General features: G+C 39.9%; 1 protein-coding gene across 3 annotated transcripts in view; it reads right to left on the bottom strand.

Annotated features, from left to right (window-relative positions):
* Positions 1–21,552, bottom strand: part of foxp1b (forkhead box P1b) — a 157,740-nt gene extending 136,188 nt beyond the window's left edge. For all 3 annotated transcript variants that reach the window (XM_062416034.1, XM_062416035.1, XM_062416036.1), the window contains exons 1-3: positions 21,413–21,552; positions 17,181–17,260; positions 1,790–1,851 (exon numbers count right to left, since the gene is read on the bottom strand). The gene's annotated coding sequence lies outside the window, so the exon portion shown is untranslated. The remainder of the gene's footprint in view (positions 1–1,789; positions 1,852–17,180; positions 17,261–21,412) is intronic.
* Positions 21,553–23,759: the final 2,207 nt, after the last annotated feature.

Below are 23,759 nucleotides of genomic sequence, written 5' to 3'. Positions count from 1 at the left end.
AGGATCTCAGCTCGGGAGATGACATGAAACACTCTTTGCAGAGATAGTGTGCAGGTGAACTGCTTTGGTATATCGCGTTGCGACCAGGACTAACACAAACCGATATCCATGTGCGCTCTTGTGAAAATGCCCCTCAAGGTCCATGCCACTATGCTCGAACGAAACCTTCATGAATGGCAATGGGCACAATGACACTCAGGATGGCCTGTTGATTAACCAAGTAGCATTCAGGGCAGGACGCACACCAGCAGCGTACATCTCCCAGAATGTGAGTCAACAGATTCGGGCCATTATGCGGTCAGCATTTTGCTATTCATCGTGTTCCATTGGGTTCTAATGAGCCGCCTGGAAAACCATTTCCCAGTGTGGAGTGCCCCCAAATGCTGCCTATTCACTGCAGTTTCTTCAAGGTACATCGCTGCGATCTCCCCCTGCATCTTTGCCAACATCGTCACCAGCTGAAACTGTTGCAGATCTGTCACAATGTGTGCTGAGGTCCGTCTGGCACCAGTAAAGCAATTCCCACTGCCACGGAGTTCCCTCATCAGACAACACATACATGACAGACCAATCACCAACAGCTGCTTCACTTCAACATAAATACGCAACACTTCCACCACACGCCACTGGTTGCCCGTTTTCTTCTGGCACACGCGGTCCAGTTGCTTTGAGTCACTCAGTCCAACGAATAATATTAAAAGGCTTCCATCAAACAATATCTGACGCCCGGCGTGCTGTCTGTCTGTGGCGTGCAAACAGTCGTCTGAGGTATAGCACGCTACTGCATTTAAAGGGAGAATATAATTAGCCAGCGAGCACCAGCTGTGCCAATCAACTCACCTGGCACTGCTCTCATGAGCCATCTCCACACCTCACTCTCCTGCAGCTGAACACGAACCACACTCAACCCCACAAACGCTATCTTCAAAAGTTCTAAGAGATAAAGGTTTTAGCTAGAAACCATCAACTTCATCAGCTGAAATTACAGCTTTTGCCCAAAAATGTAATCTGCTGTAGCTAATTTTTCTACCTCTATGAAGCCACCAAACAACAAAAGGAAGTTCTTGGTTGATGTCTAGTTTAGTCTCCAGCGTCAGTGTCTGTTCTATTTTTAAGTATATTCTATTCTATTTGCACTCAGCCGAAAATTGATTATTCAAAGAAGAGGCACCATTCTGTATGATTTTAATATTTGTAAAGATAGAGTGTGTTATTTTGCTATTAAAAGAAAACCAAGAGTGGTAGTGACTATTTCTGTAAGTAAAATAAAAATCATTTTTAGACTGTAAGCAGCTAGCTAGGTAGATATTGAGTATAAATTACTGACAACAGACAGAAAGTGAATCTTTGTCCCCCAGTTGAATGCAACAATTGTTTGTTACTTAAAAGTTCTGAATAAGACAAAAGCAGCCGCAAATCTGTTTAACTCCACAAAATCTTAAATCAGTCTGCACAAATATCGTTCAGGAGTTTAATTTACACAAAATAACCAAAATACTGGTCAGTTAAAATTGCAATTACATATTTTCTCAAAAACATTCCGCTTTGTTCTGTACTATATGTGTCTTTATTATTCATATCCATGTTCACTGGCCTAAACAGCTGAACAATAAAACTGATGAAAAGCTCAGTATAAATCTGTTGGGATCTGCTTCAAGCCAATTATAGCCTGATGCAAAAAAGCCTCACAGTCAGATCTAACAGTGCTTTGGAGTCACTTCATAGACATGCAAGCACGTACATTACTATATGCAACAAGAGATGTGTTAGTGGGAGGATTTCCACATACCCTTTTCACTGGTGCACTGCTGCCTGGCACTCCATTCCTCCAATCAGAATTGATCTCACAGTCTTGAGGGCAGGGCCACGGGGGTTTCACAGAGGACAAAAACAGAGAGAGAGAGAGAGACAGAGAGAGAGACACAGTGAGAGAGAGAGAGAGAGAGAGAGAGAGAGAGAGAGAGAGAGAGAAGGAAGGAAGGGGAAAGATACAACGATTACAAACAGGAAGTGAAAGGTGGGGAAAGCCCCTACCCTGGTCCACTAAGCCCACATGTACAGAAATGACATAAGCAAGCATAAGACAAAAGCAAACGTGATCGTCGTCAGCCACAAGTATTTCATACGTTATGACACACTCGTTCCTGATGGCATCTCCTGGCCTACAGACATGATAAAAGTCACACTGCTTACATACAGTATCTGAACAGGCAGGTGAGCAATGATGACAGATACACAATGTAAAATACTATCAAGAGTGTTTGTGTGACAGTAACAGGTTTCTGTGGTTCATTTCTCAGTAAATGTGTCATAGTGTTAACCTTTATTAACTTGTTAGAGTACCTTTGCAATACCCACATTAAAAACATCATTCGTTTCCTATATATGTGTCAACCATATTTACTCTATGTTACCGCTGATGAAAAGATTTAGAATGTGTTGCTGTTGGATGTGTGTTTATTTCTATTTCAAGAAATAAAACCAATGTCATATTTTAAACACATTAAGATTCCACATTACAAAAATTAAAATAGAAATATCCTAAAAGTCTAAACATGATGAGAAAGTTATTACAAAAGTGTAGCATAACAGGCTACAAAGCTGCATAAAGGTATGACACCAACAAAAAAACACAAGTCTGATTACTCTGGAGAATTGCATTCACAGTAATACAGTGACCTACAAAGCCTGCAGTGTCTCCATTTCAATAATAAACCGAATATGTATAATATTACATGGGTTTTATACAAATGATGCATGGCTTGCACCCCTACAAAAACATGTGAAATAAGCTGGACATTTTGTTTATTCAAAAACCTGGCGTTAAGCTCAAAAGCATTCATCTGTAACCAGATAAACAAGTGGAAAGATGCTAATGACTTCCAGATACGGTTCAGATCATGCAAATGAGGCAGCAGAATGGATGGCTTCTGGTTCTGTCCCCGTCATAGGAGTCATGGCTGCATGTGTGGCTTGTTGCCCCATGATATATGTGTGTACAACTTTGCCGTTTAATGTGGCTGTGTCTCCGGCAGCACAGCAGCGCAATACAGCTCCCAGTTAATTGGCCTGTTCTATGAGAAAGCATGTCAAAAACCAAATCTATAACTCTGTTTCAGTGTGTAGCAGTGGAGCTCTCCAACCAGACACAACAAACCGCAGCCCCGACATCCCAACTCCTCATAATTCACCAGTGTGGAATTCAACTAACCCCATTAGTGCAGCCGTTGTTTCCACAGCCCGTCCACATTCCTGGGCCTGCCATCGGCCCCAGATAAGACCCTTCTGATTACTTGGTTGCATGCCTGTCATTACTCCCAAAAATATGTTGATCCCAACAGACAGCTTCCCCCCATGGATTTATAGCTACACCATTGTATCTGTGCGCTCCTCAAAAGGAGGACTTGCTTCTAAAGGTGCCCTCGCTATGAGATCAATGACGGTGGGCACTCAGTGACTTCAGATACAATTTATAACACCGAAGCCTTAGAAACTACATAATAAGAAGATTCCAAAGAGAAAGGATTTATGTGCGGTCTCACAAAAAGCATGGGAGTGCATACGCTTAAGAGGTAGCTGTGATTTTGAGTCTTTATTGCAAATTAGCAAGCAGTGGATTTTAAAAAGTAGTTAAGTTTTACAGTGTAATCTGTCCATAAAAAAGATTAAACAACCAAATACTTCCAAGATATACTGCATGCTTAGATGGCAGTATAAAGTAAAAAAAAATATGTTACCTCTAACAAGTAAAGCTTTCTCACTTTGTGGCGTTTTGCATGCCAGCTATTCAACACTCAACTCACTCCTACTCTGGACACATGTGGTTGTAATCCCCCCTTTTCACTCAAATTACAAACTATGTCAATTTCTAAAGAAACTCCACACCCACTCCCAGCCACTTTGCAGCACGTGTGTTCATTGTGACTCATTTGTGAGTTTCCAAGCAAACTAGACAGGCATTTGAAGCTGTCCGTTCTTGTTGAGTATCAGAAGGGTCAGAAATAAGCACCTGTTTTGCACAAAATGATGGTGTTTGCTAAATAAATCCATAAGGGTCATCTGTTACACAGCTCTCTAAAGGGGATCTATTATGTCCATAACCAGCTCTATAATTTTTTTTATTCTGGAAGCTTTTCATTATACATACTTTTTTTTTTTTTTAAATCCTTCCTTATCTTAAACTGGCCCTTTATGCAGCCCCTCAGTTCAGCCTCTATCTTTAACAAGCAGTCTCAGCTCCTGTCTCTTTAAAGCCCCCCTCATGATGAGACCACCTTGTTCTGATTGGCCTGCCGAGGGAATGCACATATCAGAGTCGTATTAAGTTACTGCCAATGAAAACCCAACATTTCCTGCTTTACTGGATCAAATAAAAAGATTATTAAAATGACTAAATAACAGGAGACTTTCATTATGAAGAATTGACAGGAAATGAAACGCGTTCCTAAATAAATTATCAGAACTTCATTAGCCGTGCTAAAAACCAGTCGACACAACAACATATGGAGATATTTGGAGCTCTTTGGTCAGCAGATCGGATATAAATAATGCAAGCAGGAATAGTACAAGTACAAACAGCCACAGCGATGATGACGTTTGATGAAGAGTTGCAGACGACCAGCACACCTCCAACAGGTAAACAACTTATTTTACTTTGCCCTGCTGCCATCATGGAAAAACACTCAAAGCCTACCAGCTCCACTCGTCATACCTCAGCATGACACCCCTAAAACAATGGAAAAATGCCATAATGTTAGCGGAACAATGAACTTGAGCGCTGTGCATGGAGCAGATTACCATATGAAGAAATCTGTCACAAGCTGATGTCAGCTTGGACTTAAAGTAGAGAAAAAAATGTTGGAAATTGAGCATTCATAGCAGTCTGAAGCCAGTGTTTTTTTCTCACAGGGATTACTTCTACATATGTTTACCTCATTATTTGAAACTTTAGCTATGTTTAATATGAACATCTGGCATTGTAACATTACAACTGAAATAAAAGTATAATACGTCCCCTTTAAGCATAACATATAAAAATGTCTACGGTATACATATATTGCTCTTTGCTCTGATGTTCTTCTTAAACTTTGTCCCCAACGTGACTGACTGAGTGAGTCACATCAGAGCCAAACAATGATCTATATCAATCAGCCTGTAAAACGTCACCATTATACATTATAAGTGAGCATGTTTTTAATGGTCCGAGTTGAAAATTGTTTTTTGCATGCAAAGCCTCAAATGGACCCAATGGGTCCATTTGAGGCCAATGGTTTTCAATCCCAATGGTTTTCAATCATTTTCAGCACTTGCATAGCTTGATCTGTCTCACGTGCATTTTGGTGTAAAAGCTAAAAGTGTATGCTCCTTTAAAACCTGCATTTTATTTTATGTTATACATCCTCCTTCCTGGGTACATTCTCCGCTCCAGCGCCACCATTGTATCTTAGCATCTAATATTTCACCATCAGATACACCATTTACAGAGATGCAAGACATGCTCCGCGGACCTTATCATGTCTACTGACAGGGCTTTGGCACTGGCTCGATGTGAGTCAGTCATCACGTTTTCGAGATATGTGGTCTTTCATTGCACAATTGCCTAACCATGACAATAACACTGTTGTGTATATTAATGCATGTGTGAAAGCTGAGTTGAGTCATGTTATGTTACACCACGAATTACAATGAACAACTTGTGTTAGCCCAGCTGGTGATCAGGTATAACAGAGATTGTACTGGGGAGCCTGCATCGGGGTGGATATCGGTGCTGTGTCGGATCAATGGCTTGACCTATTAAGTCACACCACTCCCAGTAGCTCATCTAATAAGAGCCGGTCTTTGGGAACACCCCTAGCTGACCCACGCTGCTGGGGACAATTACAAGAGAGTGGTCTTTCAGTGGCCGACGCCCACTTGACCCGGTAGCGTAAAGACACGGAGGAGATCCACATGATTTAAACTCCTCCCCAAGATGTGCTGACAAGGTTAGAGGGTCAACGCAGACATTTACAGGTCAGTGTGTGGCCCACTTGGGAACAATTACTCCCAGTCACAGCTAAGTGGACACTTGATTGAACACGACGGAGGCAGGACACACTTCCCACAGATAACAATCCCCAGAGCCATTTAGGATAAAAAGCCCTTGTGATACAGCCTTTATGGCCAAAATTCATCTTCCTTTTCCCTTTTAAAAGAATGTGAGAGTGTGATAGAGAGCCATTCTCTGGAAGAAATGAGTTTCTCAAAGCATTACCATTTTCTAGCAATACTAATAGCTGCTTATGACACAAAAACAATTACAAGGTGACTGGGAGAAAAAGCTAAACAATGAAGCAAACTGTTAAGATTTCAATTTTTTTTATTCATGGAAAAAGCAGATGTGTTAAAAAGGGAAAAAAAACTGTCTTGCAACAGACTTGGATGAAATACTCATGTTTTACAGTTAGGTTCAAAACAACAGCAAGTAAACAAGTAAAAGAACTCAACAGTGTGATATAAAAAATACTCTTCCCTGATAACTAATTAACTGTGTAGGTGCTGCAGTTCTGCTGTCCAACCTTTAACCTACTGACAGTTTGACCCCTCGCCCGCCACAATAACTAAAACTTCGCCTTGAACATCTGGTGTCTGATGTGTACACAGCAACAAACACACTCCCCAGAGCTGTCACAACCAATAGTTTATGCATTTCAACATAATGTGTGGGTTAAACATGTAGAGGAGGGGAAAAAAATTAAACAGATGTTCGGGAGTAACTACTGCAGATAAAATAGCAAACTTGGTTAATGTGCACCTCTGCGTAAAACGGTCAGTCTCATCCTATAGTCTGTTCGTACACAAATAGGGCTTATCGATACGCCAACACATTTCCCCCCACGCCATTTGCATAAGCTGGGTGTTGTTTGTGGTATTGTTTCTTTTTCTTTTTCTTTTTTTTTTCGGGGGCTCTGTTTATTTATTTCTCTGCCTTAGAAAATCAGTTCCACATTGTCCCTCGATCTGTAGCGGTGGCTGGCGCTGCAGCTGTTGGTTGTTAGTGGCTGGAGATGACACAGTTCACCACTTCTCCAGGAGACAGCCAGCTCAGAGACCGGCACAGCTGCAGAGCAGGAGGCGGAAAGAGAAGAGAGGAAGAGAGAAGAGAAGAGAAAAGAAGAAAGGAGGAAAGAAGAGAAGAGAAGAAAAGAATCTGTCTTTTTTTTAATATAAGAGTTAAGAAATCACTTTGTTGACAGACCGATAACACTCCAGAGGCGTTGCTCATCCCCTTGCATCCCTCTCCCTTTTCTGGGGAATCCCAAAATTAGCAAAGAGGAAAAAAATGAACTCCTGCAGAGAATCTCTCCCCCATCTCTCCACCCCGCCCGTCTCATTAACGGGGGCTCTTTTCCAATTCATTCTTTTTTTTCCAATTCAAGACCCCTGAGATACAACCTTCCCCAAGAATTGAAGCGAAGTGATAAAACATTATCCTGTTTACACATGCAAAGTGCAAAAGCAACAGGCTCACCGGGCTGACCCATTGGTTGTTTGTGGCAGTCAGCTTTATTCCCCAGGACCCGCTTTGTAACCAAAGGGCATCATGTGAATACCATCTGGGTACCACTTATTTAAAGCTGGCAGAAGTCCCGTGGCAGCAAAGCCTGGCGATGAGGAGAAGGGAATAAATTGCATCATTTACTTAACACGCATTTACCGTTGTGCCCGTTAAAAGCCCATGACTAAATAATTTGGCGTTCTTTTTTGTTGTTTTTTTATTTTATTTCAGGTGCCAGTTTCCGCTGTCAGCCAAATTGCATTGTACTAGCAACAAACGGAGCAACTGTCAAAGGGCTGATAAAGGAGGTATCGAGATGTTAACCACGTGAAATCCTGCGTTTACCACCAAGTACATTAACAGCCCTCAATCCATTTACACCAAAGAAATCTCCCTGTGCGTTATGCGTTGCACCGAACCCATAAACAGACAATAAACACATTGTAATTATAATGCCAACTCTTTAATTACGTGTGTCATTTGGGGATGGTCGAGCTTGCTAATTGTCAGAGTGATGTGAAAAAGGATTGGGGGGGAGGAGGGAGGCGAGGAAGGAGATCAAGCCTCGGGGCCCCAATGAGAACCATATTCCCCACTCTCCAAGCGTGTTAGAAGGCAGAAAATTCAATTGGCATGCTTCCAAAGAAGAACAGTCCAAACAGCCTTAATCAGTGGGGACAAACTCCATGCAAATCATTTACATTAGCAGGAGTGTAGAAAGAGAACAGAAAAAATATCGAAGGTTTCACTCCTGCAACATAAAGAGGAGGAAAACTTTGCCTTCTGTAACCTCACTGCCAGGTGTCTTCATAAGAAAAACGCTGGTTTCGGTTGCCACTGTCCAAATCTGTATATCATTCAACAAAGTATAGACACATCTACAGCCATGCATTGCTCTATTCTAGACAGGCAGGATGTATATTTTACTTTATTACCCTGCGTTGCTCTTTTATGGTCTGTAATGACATTTGAATGACAGGAAAGAAAAAAGGCAAAGGACGTGGGTGACATGGTACAAGCTGTATTTAACAACATGGTATTGCCAGCACGCAGTAGACTTACTGTAGCTGACTAAAAAAAATGAACCCCCCTGGTTTCGACATAGTACTCTAACTCACTGTTCCACATCATTCCCACGTTGAATTAAATGCTGGTACGTTTACATTGCAGTCTTCAGAATACGCAGCAGTATCATAAAATAACCCAGGGGCACCACACATCTCGCTCTAAACGTACGAAGACGATACGTGTGTTGTCAGTAAAGAGGAGCGGGCAGATAATGGTAGGGTTAGCAGCTAATGCTACTTCTAAAACTGCTGCTGAAGCCACGAGCTGGTTTATTTAGAGGTGCATGCTCTCATACAGAGTTACTGAAAATGTCAAAATCAGAGGAATGACACAGAGCCACTAACATCAGCAGCATTCTAGTTAAAAAAACACCTTAGGAACAGGCTGAAAAGTAGTTTACTTCTGTTAGTGTGCAAGAAAAACATGATGATCTGCAGTATGTCTGATTTAGAATTGGAAATTTAAAAATTAGGTTATAACTTTCATGTAAAAATAGAAAATCCTAATCAGAGCTAAATCAAATCATCAAATTGGCTTCAAATCAATGTGTGTCATATTGTGAAAAATATATCTGTATTGCTTTTGTATCAGATTGCAGACTATGTATTGATGATACATATTAAATCACCTGAAAGGGAAAGGTAACCATGCTTAATACATTATTATTCAATATTTGTGTTAAAATAGTTCATAATGAATAGATGTGGTAGTCCTCAGCTCTCAGAAGTAACACAAGAGGGTATTTAATGGTAAAGAAATGACTGTAACAAATTATATGAGAAGTCTTATTGTACATGGGGCATTTTTACAGTCTTTAGAGATGACTACCTACCACATGACACTAAGCTACACTATATTTAATCTAATATTTTATCCAATTTAACGTTATTTTCAACATAAACAATGCCGTCTGAGATCAACAGACCAATTAAATGTGTGTGTTGTGTCTGTTGGCAATACAAACCGATGAGTTAAAATAGTTCAAAGGAAACCTATATGTATGTCATGCATAATTATTCACCACAAGAACTAACTTTTAGCGCAGCAATATACATATATATATATACAGTATGCAGTAGGGACAGTGGTGGACAAAGATCGCAGGGTGAATTGTGGAAACCGCCATAAGTACAGTTCACCCTGAAAACATGTTTTGAGATGACATGTTTGAGATGAATCATAAGCCGAGCAATGAGAAATGTCAGTTAGGCAATGAGAAACTGTCTCCGCCATTGTTTACATATTGACTGGCACTATGTGGTCGGCCCTGATGAGAACAACACGCAAGCCTCCAATGCTATGATCTCACCCGGTGGAAAAAGAGCATTCGCAGTGTGGAGCTTGGTAGGAGGGTGTGGCGTCGCGATCGATGGGAGGTGGGGGAGAAGTGAAAACACAAACAAATCTATTATTTGTTCCACAGTATGAAATCATAGATTAGCTAAGCTGGTACTGAAACTGCACCGGTTACGCCAAAAATTTACTACTCAAAGTGTTCTCACCTCTGCTTTTTTTCCATCCCTCTGTCTATTTGAGGTTCAACTGAACACTTCACTGTGCCCTGCAAGGTCTTTTTACATGCGGCCACTATTGATAAAAGAGATGTGAGTGACTGGGAGATGGAGAGAAAGAGTGCATGAAGGATACAGACATTTCATCTACTATCCATCTCATATTCTAATGTAGCCATTATGCTCTAAAAAGAGACTGCTCATCTATTCATTTTATGGGGCATTTGCAAAAAAAAGATGACACTGCAAGAGGGTTGGTCGGAGTGATTAAAATTCTTTGAATTAGCCCTTCAATCACTGCATACTATTGTGTATAAAGTACACAGAAATGCACTCAAAAGCCTGAACTCCTCTGTAGTATGAAAAAAAGATTGATTTACTAATTTCTCACTGCGAGTTGTTTTCAGTGCGAGGAATTGATTGGTCAACACATTAAAAGCTTGTACATCATGCGCTCCATACGCACAACATGAAAAGGCTTTTAGAAAAATATCCAATAACTCAGAAGCGCACCGCAGCGAGCGTTCTGAACAGGTGTAGTAAATGTCCGACAAAAGGCTGTAAACAGCGAACAGTAAATGGTTAACAGTAGCAAGGGGAGGAAAACAACTGTGGAACATATTGTGCATGATGCAGGAGGCACTTTGATGCGACTTGTCTGTGTCACTCTGTTACTATGAGATCTCACAGAGTCTGTACTTGTAGATCGTGTTCACGTTGTAGGAAGATGCTGGAATGATGTGACTCATTTTAAAGCGATGAGATCCTTAATGGGTTGGGGTTTTTTTATTTGTGTGATTAAGTCAAAAAGTTTTGACAAAATATGACAAACAAAAATAAAATATTTCCAGCTATTATCAGAATTCTAGAGCTGCAATAATGAGACAAATTATTGATGAGTTGCCAACTATTAAATTAATTAATTAACTATATTGATAATCGATTTAAGGTTTGTTTGTTTTTTGTTTGTTTTTAAAGGAAAATGTCCAAATTCAATTATTTTTAAACACTCAAATGTAAATATTTAATGGTTTATTTAGTCCAGAGTCTTCTGTGATAATAAACTAAATATATCTGGGAAAATTGTCTGACATTTTTTTGGACGAAATGACTACTCAGATGAGTCGATAATGAAAATAATCGTTTGGTTGCAGCCGTGCAGAATTCACAATATGAGTTTATTAATTTAATATGTCTGAAATTTGCTTGTGCTTTCATTGCAAATGTGAAACGAATGCGGCTCCCTTTCATGCACGTACCCCGAACAGTATTTGATGTGGTGGAACATGCAAGCCTTTCAACCCCGTGTTTGACCTGTTAATGAGGCGCCGCCGTCCCAGGTTAGTCTAACATTCACAGCCACTCAAATCTGTAACTGAAAAATTATTCACATCACTACTCATGTACACAATTAAGACTTTTTTCTCATGCTTTTTTACGCTGTTACCTGGAACAAAGTGACTACTAAATAAAGTTTCAGTTCCACTATAGTTTCTCTCTTTCTCTCACTCACCCACTCATACACTCTTTTTCTAGTGCTTTTTCTGGCTTTATCTTGCTCTTTTTTTAGACTGGTCTGGTAGTCGATTGCACAAATTGTCCTGTGAGCCACAATAACATAAAACAGTTTCCATCTCTAATATAAACCTGTGTTCGCCCATTCATAAGAAAGGCAGAGTGGCGTCATGAAGCTAAGTCTGATCCATTCAGATCAGCTGCAAATGCCAGGATTTTTTTTTAAAGGATATTCAAGAGCATGTGTTGTGCTCATGTGCAAAAACTCATCACTGAATTTTTAAGTCAACTTCTTGTTTTTGTTTTTTTCCTCCTTGGGTTTCGACAGGTTACACACAAGCTGTGCGTCTGTTGTAACTGCCTGCTGTTTTTTTTCTGGCACATGGCAACCAGTGTGCTTGTGCATGCTTACTGTCAAGAAGGAAAGCACATTGGCCTCAGGAAACAGGAGAATAACCGTGGCGCTAGATTTTCATACAAAACGCTGCAGAACAGGCCATCATGCACAAACAGGAATCCACAACACACTGTGATAGATTCATGACCATTCATTTCACTTCTCTGACATCTTGAGGGTTTTTGTTTTGTTACATTATCTGTGGTTAAGTTTATATAGCCAGTGTTTGGGATAGACACCTGCATTCACCAGTGAAAGTGAGTGTTGTATTGTACAGAGCAGAGAGAAATGTGTCGGCGTGAGCTGGTTAACAACTTTTTATTAACTAATTCACGCTGACGCATTTCTCGGTTTCCTTGGGGTAATTTTCAGATATCTTGCTCATATCTTCCTCTCAATTGGTTGTCCGGCTTGTTGTTGTAGATACTGTACAAATCAGACAAACACTGTACAAATCAGACAAACACTGTGCATGTCAAACAAATGGCGCTGTACTGAGCAGCTGACAATTTCAGATAATTAGCTGTTAGATGATGTTATAGACTGTGGTTGTCACTATAACCAAACTGCACATCAACTTAACCATATTTCGCACTCTTGTGTGTAGTGGTATAAACACTATTCATTGCAATGAGACAATAACTTTGCAGTAGCAGCGGTACAGCAGGTGGATGTGATTTCAAGTCACAGTACTGAACCCTGATTTTCCCCGATTTCCACTGCTGCCCATTTCAGACTAACCACTCGCTGCATTTAGCGCAGCGTACCGTTGCACTCACTGCTGTCTGATTCTGGTGAGACATTTGCAAAATCAGCGACAGCCACTGCCGCTGCTGCCTCTCGTCGAAAAGGGACTTTACACACATCCGCAGTTTCTGATGCTGTGCCACTCTTTGACAGCCACAAATGTATCATAACAGACAAGGATCTTTGTGTGGATCTCCAGATTACAGTGATTGGATAATCAGAAGCATAGAACACTGTCCAAGTTGCCGGTCCATGTAAATCAAAGCATCATCCAATCATTACTTCTCCTTATCAATATTTGCCTCTTTTTTTTACCGTGATTTAACTAGTATGTGCTCACACAGCAAATTAGCAGGCCAGAGAATAACATTCCTGGCCAGGGATATGCTCGCTCAATTAGATGTAACAAACAAAAATGTTGTTTTGGAAACTGAGCTGGGACTTGAATTCATTATGACTATTTGGTATTTGACTAAAATATAAATACTGAAAATAGAACTCGACCGATACTAGATTTTTGGGGCCAATATGTCAATATTAGGGAATAAAGAACTTCTTATATCAATATATTGGCCAATAAACTTATATTTACAGAATAATAAATGTTTTGCAAAGGTCCTTCAAATGTGGTTATTAAACACTTGTGATAAAGATATGAAATGGGGGCATGATATTTTACAGATTAACAATACATTTTAATGTATAAAATGACATCAATGCACTGAAACTGTAAACTACACTAGGAATTTAATAATTATAAACTACTATAAAAAACACATGGGACAAAAAAAAACATATATTCAACTTCTCATTTTGAAAGAAGATCAAACATACATAGAATTTTGCCTTTATAACTTTAAAAAAAATGAAAATAACATATCGGACATATACTACCAATACCAAATCGACCGATAACATCGGCTGACCTATATATTGTTCAAGCTGTAACTGAAATTGTTTCTGATGTAACATCACCTGAAAACACATCATTCTTATCCTGTGGCTCACTGCTAAGATGTTCCTGTGTAAAGTTAGTCAGAATATAGTTTCGTGACCGCACTGACGACTTCACTGAAAGTAGAAAAATGTTATCGGCTACAGCGCAGTGACGGGAAACTATTATCTAGCAACATCTCTTTTTAAATTTTGTGACAGACGGTGACAAAGTTAAAAACATACAGATAAACTTAATAAGAGTGTGCAATATGGTTGATAATTGTTATCTTGTTATTGTTATTCTGAGTATAGTTTAAAGTATTCCAGATAACTTAAAAAATAATAAAAAAAGTTCATGTAATGACTATATTTTAAGGACATTTTATTTCAGTGATGAATAAAATGAAATTATTTATTTTAAAAAGGTATCATCTCAAGATTTGATGCTTATTATCAACTTATAATTTGTTTAAGAACTGGCAATCTGAGGCACATTGACAATTTGGCACAGTATGAATACATGAAGAGAAATAATAACTGATAACACTGATTTATCATCCGTCCATAGCAAAGTCAGAAATACCAACAAAAACCCCTCCCCAGAGATTTTTTTTTTAATCACAAAAACAACTGTGACAAAGTGTTTATCTAGTCAGCACATGCAGCAAATGGTTAGCCGCACTATCTGCTTCAACACATAATTCCATCCTGGGCTCCTAATCTATTGACCCAAACGATAAACAAAAAAATAACTCCTGTGAAAATAACCATCTCCAACTGAGTGGTTTGGGAATGGAGCTCCACCCTGTTTACAACGCTTGAGAACAAAAACAAACTCCCTCCAAGGAGCCCGGGCGAATGCGAGTCACACTCCCAGCAATACAGGCAAACAACCGCAATGTCTGAAAGATCTCTACGGGGAGAGAGCGGGGCTACCAAACAACAACAGCAGCAGCAATCAAGGTGAGCGTCGCTGGCTGTTTGTTTGCGCGAGTGAATTGGGAGACAGAGAGACAGAGAGAGAGAGAGAGAGAGAGAGAGAGAGAGAGAGAGAGGAGAGAGAGAGAGAGAGAGAGAGAGAGAGAGAAAGTCATCTGTGAGAAAGACAGAGAGAGAGAGAGAGAGAGAGACAGAGAGAGAGAGACAGAGAGGGAGAGAGAGAGAAAAAGAGAAAGCGAGAGTTGGTGTGAAAGTGGAACTGAGTGGCAAACAAAGTCAAATACCACCACTGCCGCCACACCACTCCCCTCCTCCTCCTCGTCCTCCTCCGCCCCCGGTCTCAGGTCAACTGAATCATCAGGAGTCAGGGAAGATACCGTCACCACCTTCCATGAATAGCTCACAAAAAGCCACATCAGTATGACTTCACCGTGGCGAACCCGGTGGTTTAAAAGAACACACTCTCTCTCTGTCTCTCCCTCAATATCCAAGGGACTGTGAATGAAGAGGTAATGAATCTCAGTTAACAAGGCCATTATCAGCCAAGGAACGACATCATCAGGAGGGACTCTGAAACCGTGAGGCCCTTACATCCGCCGGCCTTTTATTGTTGCTATTAACTGCACAGGTATACTGTGAACAATTGTATAACCAAAAGAAAAAAGAAAAAAAAAAAGATAGTACTGATACTCACACTGTACATCATCATAGTAAAACCATGAGACTGTATAAGGGACACAAGCCCAATTAGCCATCCTCGCTCTCCGCTGTCAAGTGTTTAAACAGACCTGCTAGGATGATAATAGTAACCTGCATACTTTCATCTGTGCTCCGGACTCATCAGTGTGCTAGCACCTCTGCCGGAGCGCCGCGCTGCATCCTGGGTAATTACCGCTTCCCCCCAATTACCACCCGGCTGGTAAATATATATCAAATAAACAAGCAACAACCCTTCAATTAGGAGCACCCTTTCATAATGGGGGGTTCAGAAATGATGGTTTTTTTTGTACGTACAGACAGAGGAAGGTGAGTTTTTTTTTTTTTTTTTTTTTTTTAAATCGGAGCGTTCGACTTCAAAGTATACTCGCGTCCGTTTACCGGCGGTTAAGAGAACAGTTTGTAAAAATAATTAAATGGTGTGTTTTTGGAGGTAATTAATAAGCAACTCTAATTTAAAAAGGTGTTTTAATTGCAAAAACAGGGGGCAAGGAAAGGATGGTGCGAAGCAGGAACAGCGCCGCTCCGCCCGAGAGTGCGAGAGAGAGAGAGAGAGAGGACTTCAAAACTTGAAAAACCTTTTTCTTCAACACAGACGAGAGTGAAGAGGGACAAGTAACATTGTTGAATTCAAAGGCAAAGAGAACAGCTGCAGTAACAGTCTGTCAACAAAATTTGCATTGCTGCTCTCTCCTCGTCTCCATTACTCTCTCCTGTCTCTCCTCGAAGCCCACGGAGCTGCCGGCTTCAGATCTGAGTGCTCTGATGGCTTATCACATAGCGAGCAGCAGGCTAAGCCGGAGTGATGCGCCCAAAAGACATGATCAAAGCGCACCAACTTTCCACCCGGCAATGATGATGGAAGAGCAGGCCCTGCCATGTTATGTTTCTTATTAGGCTGGGACTGCCAACTGAAAAACACAGCCAAGGAGTCAAGGATGAGGGCCTTTAAAAGATGTGCTCCTGCAACCTTATTTTACATTACGTTGCCTACTACGGTTAGTGGGGTTTAAGTAACTGGCTGTGACGTTTTCATATTAGTACATGTCAAGTTTTTTTGCTACTCCTCATTCTCCCACTGGTGTAGAATAACATGGATTTAACCTATAGCCAGTTGATCTAAACATCCAGATCTAAAAACTTGGTGCACGTTACGTTTTTCCAGCAGAGGGAACGCCGGGTTTGTTTGGCATCAACAGGAGAGCCGGTGAGATAGCGTGAGCAGCCGTCACAGCCGAATAGCGTGCCACCACAAGAAACTCAAACCTCAAAAACAGAAAATCAAAAAGGAGGAAGATATCACAAGCATGGGCAGCCCAGAAATATCAAACCACATTGTGTTACATTCACAGAATTTAACTTTTACAAATTATAACTTTAAAATAAGGCTTCTTACTTTGTTAAGACGCACTGTCTGTTTCAGGAAGTATCAAATCTCAAATTTTCAACATGTTTAACATATGACTTCAAGAATAGCCTCATTTAACCTTTATCTTCCAGTTTAGAAACCACATTATGTACATTGGTTACTAGAATAGAATTTAACTTTCAGGCTCTCCTCTTTTTGGCTTCCCCAAAAGTGCCAGGAGGCAAAACTACTTGTTGAAAACTGCGACAAAAGACAAAAACAATAATCAGGATGTACACCATTTGTTGTTCTGTTAAGATTGAATCTGCACCAGATGAAAAATGAAAGTGAGAGACCTCTTTTTTTTTCCTTCTTTTTGTTTTAGAAATTTAGGTCAGTAAATGATATTTTGTTATCTGAATGTAAACTGTGGAAATTCACACACAAGAATGACAAATCACTTACAGTTCGGACGTAACCGACTTTCACTGGCGGCTTCAGATTGTTACGAAAGCGGCAAGCTTCACTTCCTGTCCATTGTTGCCCTAGAAAGACAAACAAGAAAAAAAAACAAGAAAACATCTTAGATTACAGTCAGAGTGATGCAAATGGTAGTGAAAATTCTATCAAAATTGAGCCTGCATCATCCATTGGGCGGAGGAGCCACTTCATGAACACACGCAGACTGACATACAGACTGGACAGCTGATAGAAACAGGTGCTGAGGTTTCGCCTGGCAGCTGAGCACAGCTTGTAGCATATGGCTGAGCCCTTCATGTCTGGGAGAAAAAAAATGTTTGTAGCTTACCTGTATCATTCCCAAAGCAGATAAGAGAGTGTGAACTACTCAAAAAATGCTCATTTTAAGTTATTATATGCTTAAAAAAATATATTAAAAATCAATCATTACGAAATCTGACTATAGAGTGAAAAAAACTTCATCTCATCTTAATTATCCAAAAAACAAAAACAAAAAAAATAATTTTAAAAAAGATGTAAAAATGAATTAAGGTACATATTTTTTGAAGGAATTCATACTGAATGCAGAACATCACTACACCCTCCATAACTGCCCTAATAAAAGTGTCAAATCTCAGCCCCAGAGCACACCACAGTGCATAGCCAAACACCCTCCCCCCCTCCCTCCCCCTCAACATAACTATATATCTTTTCGTTCCAAGTCTTTCTTTATCTTGGTTGAGACAAAAGTCCATCAGCAACACGCTTCATAATAATCAGCTTTTAACCTGCTGCATTCTGGAGAATCAGATGAGTACAAAAACACATGTTACTTCAATTCAAGCCAAAAGTCAAATATGCTGACAGGACTCTTAGAATTTTAAAATATTTGATTATATAATCACTGTCACACAAGGAAAAAAGATGAGGCAAAATATTTATATGATGACACTACCATTATCATATATATTGATATTGTAGAGGAGGTTTTAAGCAGCACATCCAGCCTCATTTAAACTGAACTGTATGTACAACAGGCTGATTATTTATTCAAATAAATTCACCCCCAATAACTGCTTTTAATACACCACATACATAAAACAATATATACTGGACACAATAGACCATCTGTAAAGCTGTGCTGTATTCCTCAAATGCAGCACCAGCAGTAAAAATCATTTTGTAACTCAAGTTAATTGATTGTAATTACATGCTCCCTCTCTTTTCGTGCAGGAGGATGACTTCTTTTTGTCAGCATCCCTCCTTTTATTAAGGACACATGACAGTAGAAGACAGTAATTAGTAGCTGCATGAGTTAATGGCTGTCCTGAGCGTTTTTTGCCGTCTCCATAGAGACCGAGGAGCTAGACAGAGCTCACCTGAAGCTGTCCACTCTCTGACCAATCGCATTCCCCTTGGCATTGGGTAGAAAAAACGCCGGCCCAGGCACACTACAGGGGACGGGACACACTAACCTTTACCCTGGAAAATACTGTTCTGCTTTTCCTCTGTTATCACTTCCATTTGTGTAATAAAAAGCACTAATGAGCGCACTTGCACTTGATTTCATATTGCCAATACTGTTTTTCTCATTTGTGTTGTGTGAATCAAACCTGCGAGAAAAGAAAAAAAAAAAGTCACATGACAAATTAATTTACTAGAAAATTCCCTTTATTACTGATCTATCACTTATCTAGCTTTGTGCAAAAAAAAAAAAAAAGGTTTCAAGCAGCTGGTTTGAGAGTATCTGAAATCAAATGAGGGGGTGAAACCGGCAAATTAAACCTGAAAGAAACAATACAGCAATTGCAGAAGCTTATTCCCACACTGGACTGAAAATAACTCTCCTTATCATTCAGCTGCAAGCGAGAGAGAGAGCACAGTCAGTTTACAGCCCCTCCGTACCCAGCACAGGGTATTTCAATGTGTGTTCACAAATACTGAGCCGTCAGATGAAAGAGAGGGCCGCTCCACTCAGGGATGGGAGTCCTCACGCTGAATGCATGAGTGACTGATTACTTTTCTTACCAGTTGAACCTCAACTCTCTACAAAAGAAGAGCCTTAGCCCGAGCCTGAAGAGGCCAAACAAGAAGCGAGGGCTTTCCAAAATAATACAAAATCGCAGATTGGTGTTTTTTTTAAGATTTTTTGCGTCATTACAATGCATACAGCTGCTCTTCCTCAGATTTCAAGCTTTGAGCCCCCCCCACCTCCTCTCCTTCTCCCTGCCAACTAAATGTATTCAGTTGTAAGTGAGGGGCAGAGAAAGTACAGTCACTTTTGTTTCTAAACGCGGACACAGGGGACAGTGTTCAGTCGCTCCCATCAGAATGAGCAGAAGAGCTGAACGTCTGCATGTAACAGCCGTGTCAAACAGCAGGCCCTGGAAAAGTTGCAAAGTTCATCCTGTGTTTTAAAACCTGGGTCAGCATTTGTGAAGGTCCATTTCTGCATAAGTGAGCACACAAACCCCAGTGCCTGTTCAAATAGTCTGCAGCTCTCTCTCTCTCTCTCTCAGGCAGGCTCATGACAACAGCCCAGCAGCAGCACTGTTTGATCTCCAATGTTTTCCTTAATCTGGGTTGTCAAGGTTCGCTTGTTGGAGGCTGTTTACTTTACTTCTCCTACAAAAAAAGTGTTTTTTTCCCCTCAGACAATGACTAATCCAAAGACCAAGAAGGAGGGGAGCACTGCCAGCAATAGTTGTTAAAGCTGCAGTTTCCCTTTTGTTAAAAATTTCAGATGGTTTTTAGTCCTGCTGTTGCCAGCTGCAGAATTACTGTATAAATGATTACGGTGATATTTCACTCTTATGTGCGTGCAGCTCAGTCTTTATAGACATACATAATCTGCATTTATTTTTTATTAAATTACTTTTTTTTCTGCAACCACTAATTCTAATAATAAATCAACATGGATTAGGCTCATGAGACAGCTGTTGATGATATTTATACATACACAGTAAAATTCATTATCCATCTTTGTTTGGTGTACATTTGTCTGTCGATACACCTGTTTAAAAATGTTAATTAGAACATATATTAGAGCTAAAATATTTAATATGCTCTGCTTGCCTTTGAGTGTTTCTATAGTTTTTTTGCCACAGTACATTCCTGTAGACAGTGAACACGGATAACTTAACATTAGTGAAAACTATCTCACCCACTTTAACACTCTACTAACAACAAGTAATTGATAATTGACAATTTTAAGATTTTTAAACCCTACTTTTGACAATGAATAATGACATGCTCTACAACCTCAGCATTTTAACAGCAATGGAAACGTCCAGCTTTAACCCACACCATAACTGACTCAATAAACTGGCTCCACTTGTCTCAAACAAAGCAAACTAACAATACAGATGAATAAAACCTCTAGTTTTAAACGTTTCGTGCTGTGCTGTGACTGTAAAAATTGCCACCGGTGTAATTAAAAAATAATGCAGTGACGCCTTTGTGTTAATGAAAAGTTGACTGTGAGGTGATATATCCGCTTGAATGTATTGTGCACTGCCTTATCGCTGAGCTGACAAGCCACCACTAGAAACAACAGCTTTCAATAAAGCTAATGATGAACAGCCAAATAAAAGGCTATTAGCTAAAGCGCTAATACAGTTAATAAGTATAGTTTGGAGGGGGGGCACAGTTGAGCCTTCCTCCGGTCTTTCGGAGTTTGGAGGACAGCTAACACGTGGGGAAAAGCTCCTTCCCTGGTCTTACTCCAAAAGAAATCACGGCACCCAAAACTTCCTTTTTTCACCGGGTAAAGTTACTAACTTTCACGGCGTTAGCTTAAACAGGTAACATTGTAATTACGCGCTGTTAACATTTAACGCCAGTCAGCACTTCATGGTAAAAAAATAAAAACTTTTCCCCTCAAAGGTGCAATTTCCCCCCGGGGTCTAATGAGTAGCCTCAACTAAGTTAGAAACCCAACTTTAAAAAAAAAAAAATACAGTCAAGTATACAACACTCGTGGTAACAAAAGGCGCTCTTACAGTCGCACTATACATTAAATAGCGCTAACACCACACCACATTATAATATTACAGGTGTTTGTTTATTTGTTTGTTTCGCCGTTTGAAACAACACCGCTACAAACACCAAAGACAAACTCCGTGAATGTGTGTGTGAGTGTGTGTGTGTGTGCAGCAGCACAGCAGCAGCACAACAGCAGCAGCAGGTATCTAGATACGACACAACAAAGCTAATGTTAACATAATAGTGAAACTTACCAGAAAAGCTCTACGGCAGCTTACGGGCGCACGCGGAGGATACCGATTTGCTCGTAGCCTATGAGATAACGAACCCGTGCACGCGAGGTTGTGTACCGAGAACGCGGGGCGACAACAAATCACACAGTAAACACAATATTAGCCTACTCCGCCTGCCTCGGTGTGGCGAGGTGGTAGAGGTGTGGGGTGGAGGAGGAGGGTGGAGGGGGACTGACTAACTAACTTAACTATAAGGAGAAAGAGATAATCTTACCGAGGGCGTCGAGAGAAAAAAAAGAAGCAAAATGTGGAGTTTCACACTCGCTACCTCCCAGTCCGTGTCGCGGGGGAAAGGCACTAGCTCCTTTTCTTAATGTTGTTATTAGATTTTAACACGCCGAGAAAAGAAGGAGAGAAGAGAAAAAAAAGGAAGAATCGCGGATTTGGATGTTGTTTTGTTGATGTTCCCAAGCCCGTGACGTCATATCCACCTGCAGGTTCATTGCATTGCAGATCCTTCATAGAAACATCACAGTCACAAGTATAATTCAGTAGCACTTAGTAGGTCCTTTATATGGGAAAATGTAATGATGTGCATTAGTTTTAGCTGAAAGTGTGACAGGAGAGGGGGGGGCTGTCAGAAAAGCTAAAATGTCTAAGCTGACTAATTACAACTGAGGCAGAATGAACTTCTATTATTTCACAAATTTCCCCTGTCTGTTTTTCTTTTTTTTTCTTTTTTTGTAACTGTTTCAAAGCCTCACTGCAAAAAGATATGCTTTGACATAATCATCAAAGATGTTTTAATCTCAACTGTGTAGAGTCCTAACTATTAAAGAGGGTGATATTAAGATTTTGAAAATGACTGAACATAATCAGAGTGCAGGTTCTTTCCGTTCATGTGTGGTTATAATTTCTGACCTTTATGTTCTCACATGCTAAGGGCAGGGACTATGCTTTAAATGGCAATGAAGTTATCAAGAATTTCTGTTTGGTATCATTTCTGAGGTTGAAAAGTTGTGCTTACTCCCACTCGTGACTACTGGCATTGGGACTATTAAAATCTCTGTCACTTGCCCCTGAAGAGGAGAATTATCACGGGCCAGTTCAACAGTCCAGTTAACACTCATTGTAAAGCAACATTAATTCAACCCCTAGAGAAAATATTTTAAGTTGCTTTTTGTCCTTGATCAAGGTCTGAGAAGCACAGCTCATTTCGTTATAAATGACATTACATTTATCATGGCTGCATCTGGGAGGAATGCTGCTGATGAGCCCTCTCAAGAAGGCTGTTTCTTAGTAGAGAGCGCCACCCTCTGACCATACCCAGTCACAGGAAGTATTGGATATCTTCAAAGAAAAGTCACTTGGTCTTTAGCTTATGGGTTTATGTTGATTTCAATTAATATTCTCACTGCTCTGTGTCACTTTATTACTCAATAACTACATTTCCCCTGTAATATCCTTAACCCTTCAGTGCATGGATGTTTTTCCAAACATTTGGACATACCTAGGTTCTTTAGAGGCTTGTAACTTCTGGATCACAGATTGAGCTTGAAATAAAATTTATAATGCTTTTACACTTTTCAGATCATAATATTAATATGAATAAACCCATAAAAGTATACAATTTGTATTTATTTGGTCTTTTAACTGTCATTTATGTATTATTATATTATATTTTTATGTTTACGTACACATTATATTATGTTACACATGAACTACTGTAACTGCCCCATGACTCGCACCAAACACAAATTAATCACAAATCATTGTCACTGTGACTGTTGTGGTCATTACAATATGTTTACACTGTGCACAGCTATCTATTGTTTTGTTCTTAAGCTCATGTCCATGAAGGCATTGTGACTTCATGTTTCCATGTCCTCATTTTTGGAGTCATAACCCTGAAAATTAAAAGTTTACACCACGTTAATTAACATCAGCAAACCTCCAAAATCATTTTGTCTGTATTAATTAATTGTAACAGTGACTCAAAATGAAACCAAACAAGAGAACACAACATTACTTACTATGACCTGTTACCTGCACCTTCAATACAATGCTAGTACATTTCTCTGGACTTTGATTTTTTTTTTAAATGCATTACAAAAGCATCAGTTTTCAACAATATTGATATTTTGACACAAGATAATTGTTAAAAGCCAATAGTTTGTGCACTAGAAGGAACTTGAAGCTTAAATAAAATGTAAGAATAAGACAGGGTGCAATATGGTCGCAGGTAAGTGTGTAATTAGTGTCATATATACAAAGTGTACAGTTATAGTAGTTACATTAAATACATGAAGTAAGCATAGTGAAAGTTGTGTCAAAGCCCTTTAAATTGCATTTCAATAAGATTTTCTTT

This window comes from Scomber scombrus, chromosome 3, assembly GCF_963691925.1.
Source record: "Scomber scombrus chromosome 3, fScoSco1.1, whole genome shotgun sequence".
Lineage (NCBI taxonomy): Eukaryota > Metazoa > Chordata > Actinopteri > Scombriformes > Scombridae > Scomber > Scomber scombrus.
The sequence above is the reverse complement of the archived record's forward strand: the minus strand, read 5'-3'. Positions and strand labels throughout refer to the sequence as shown.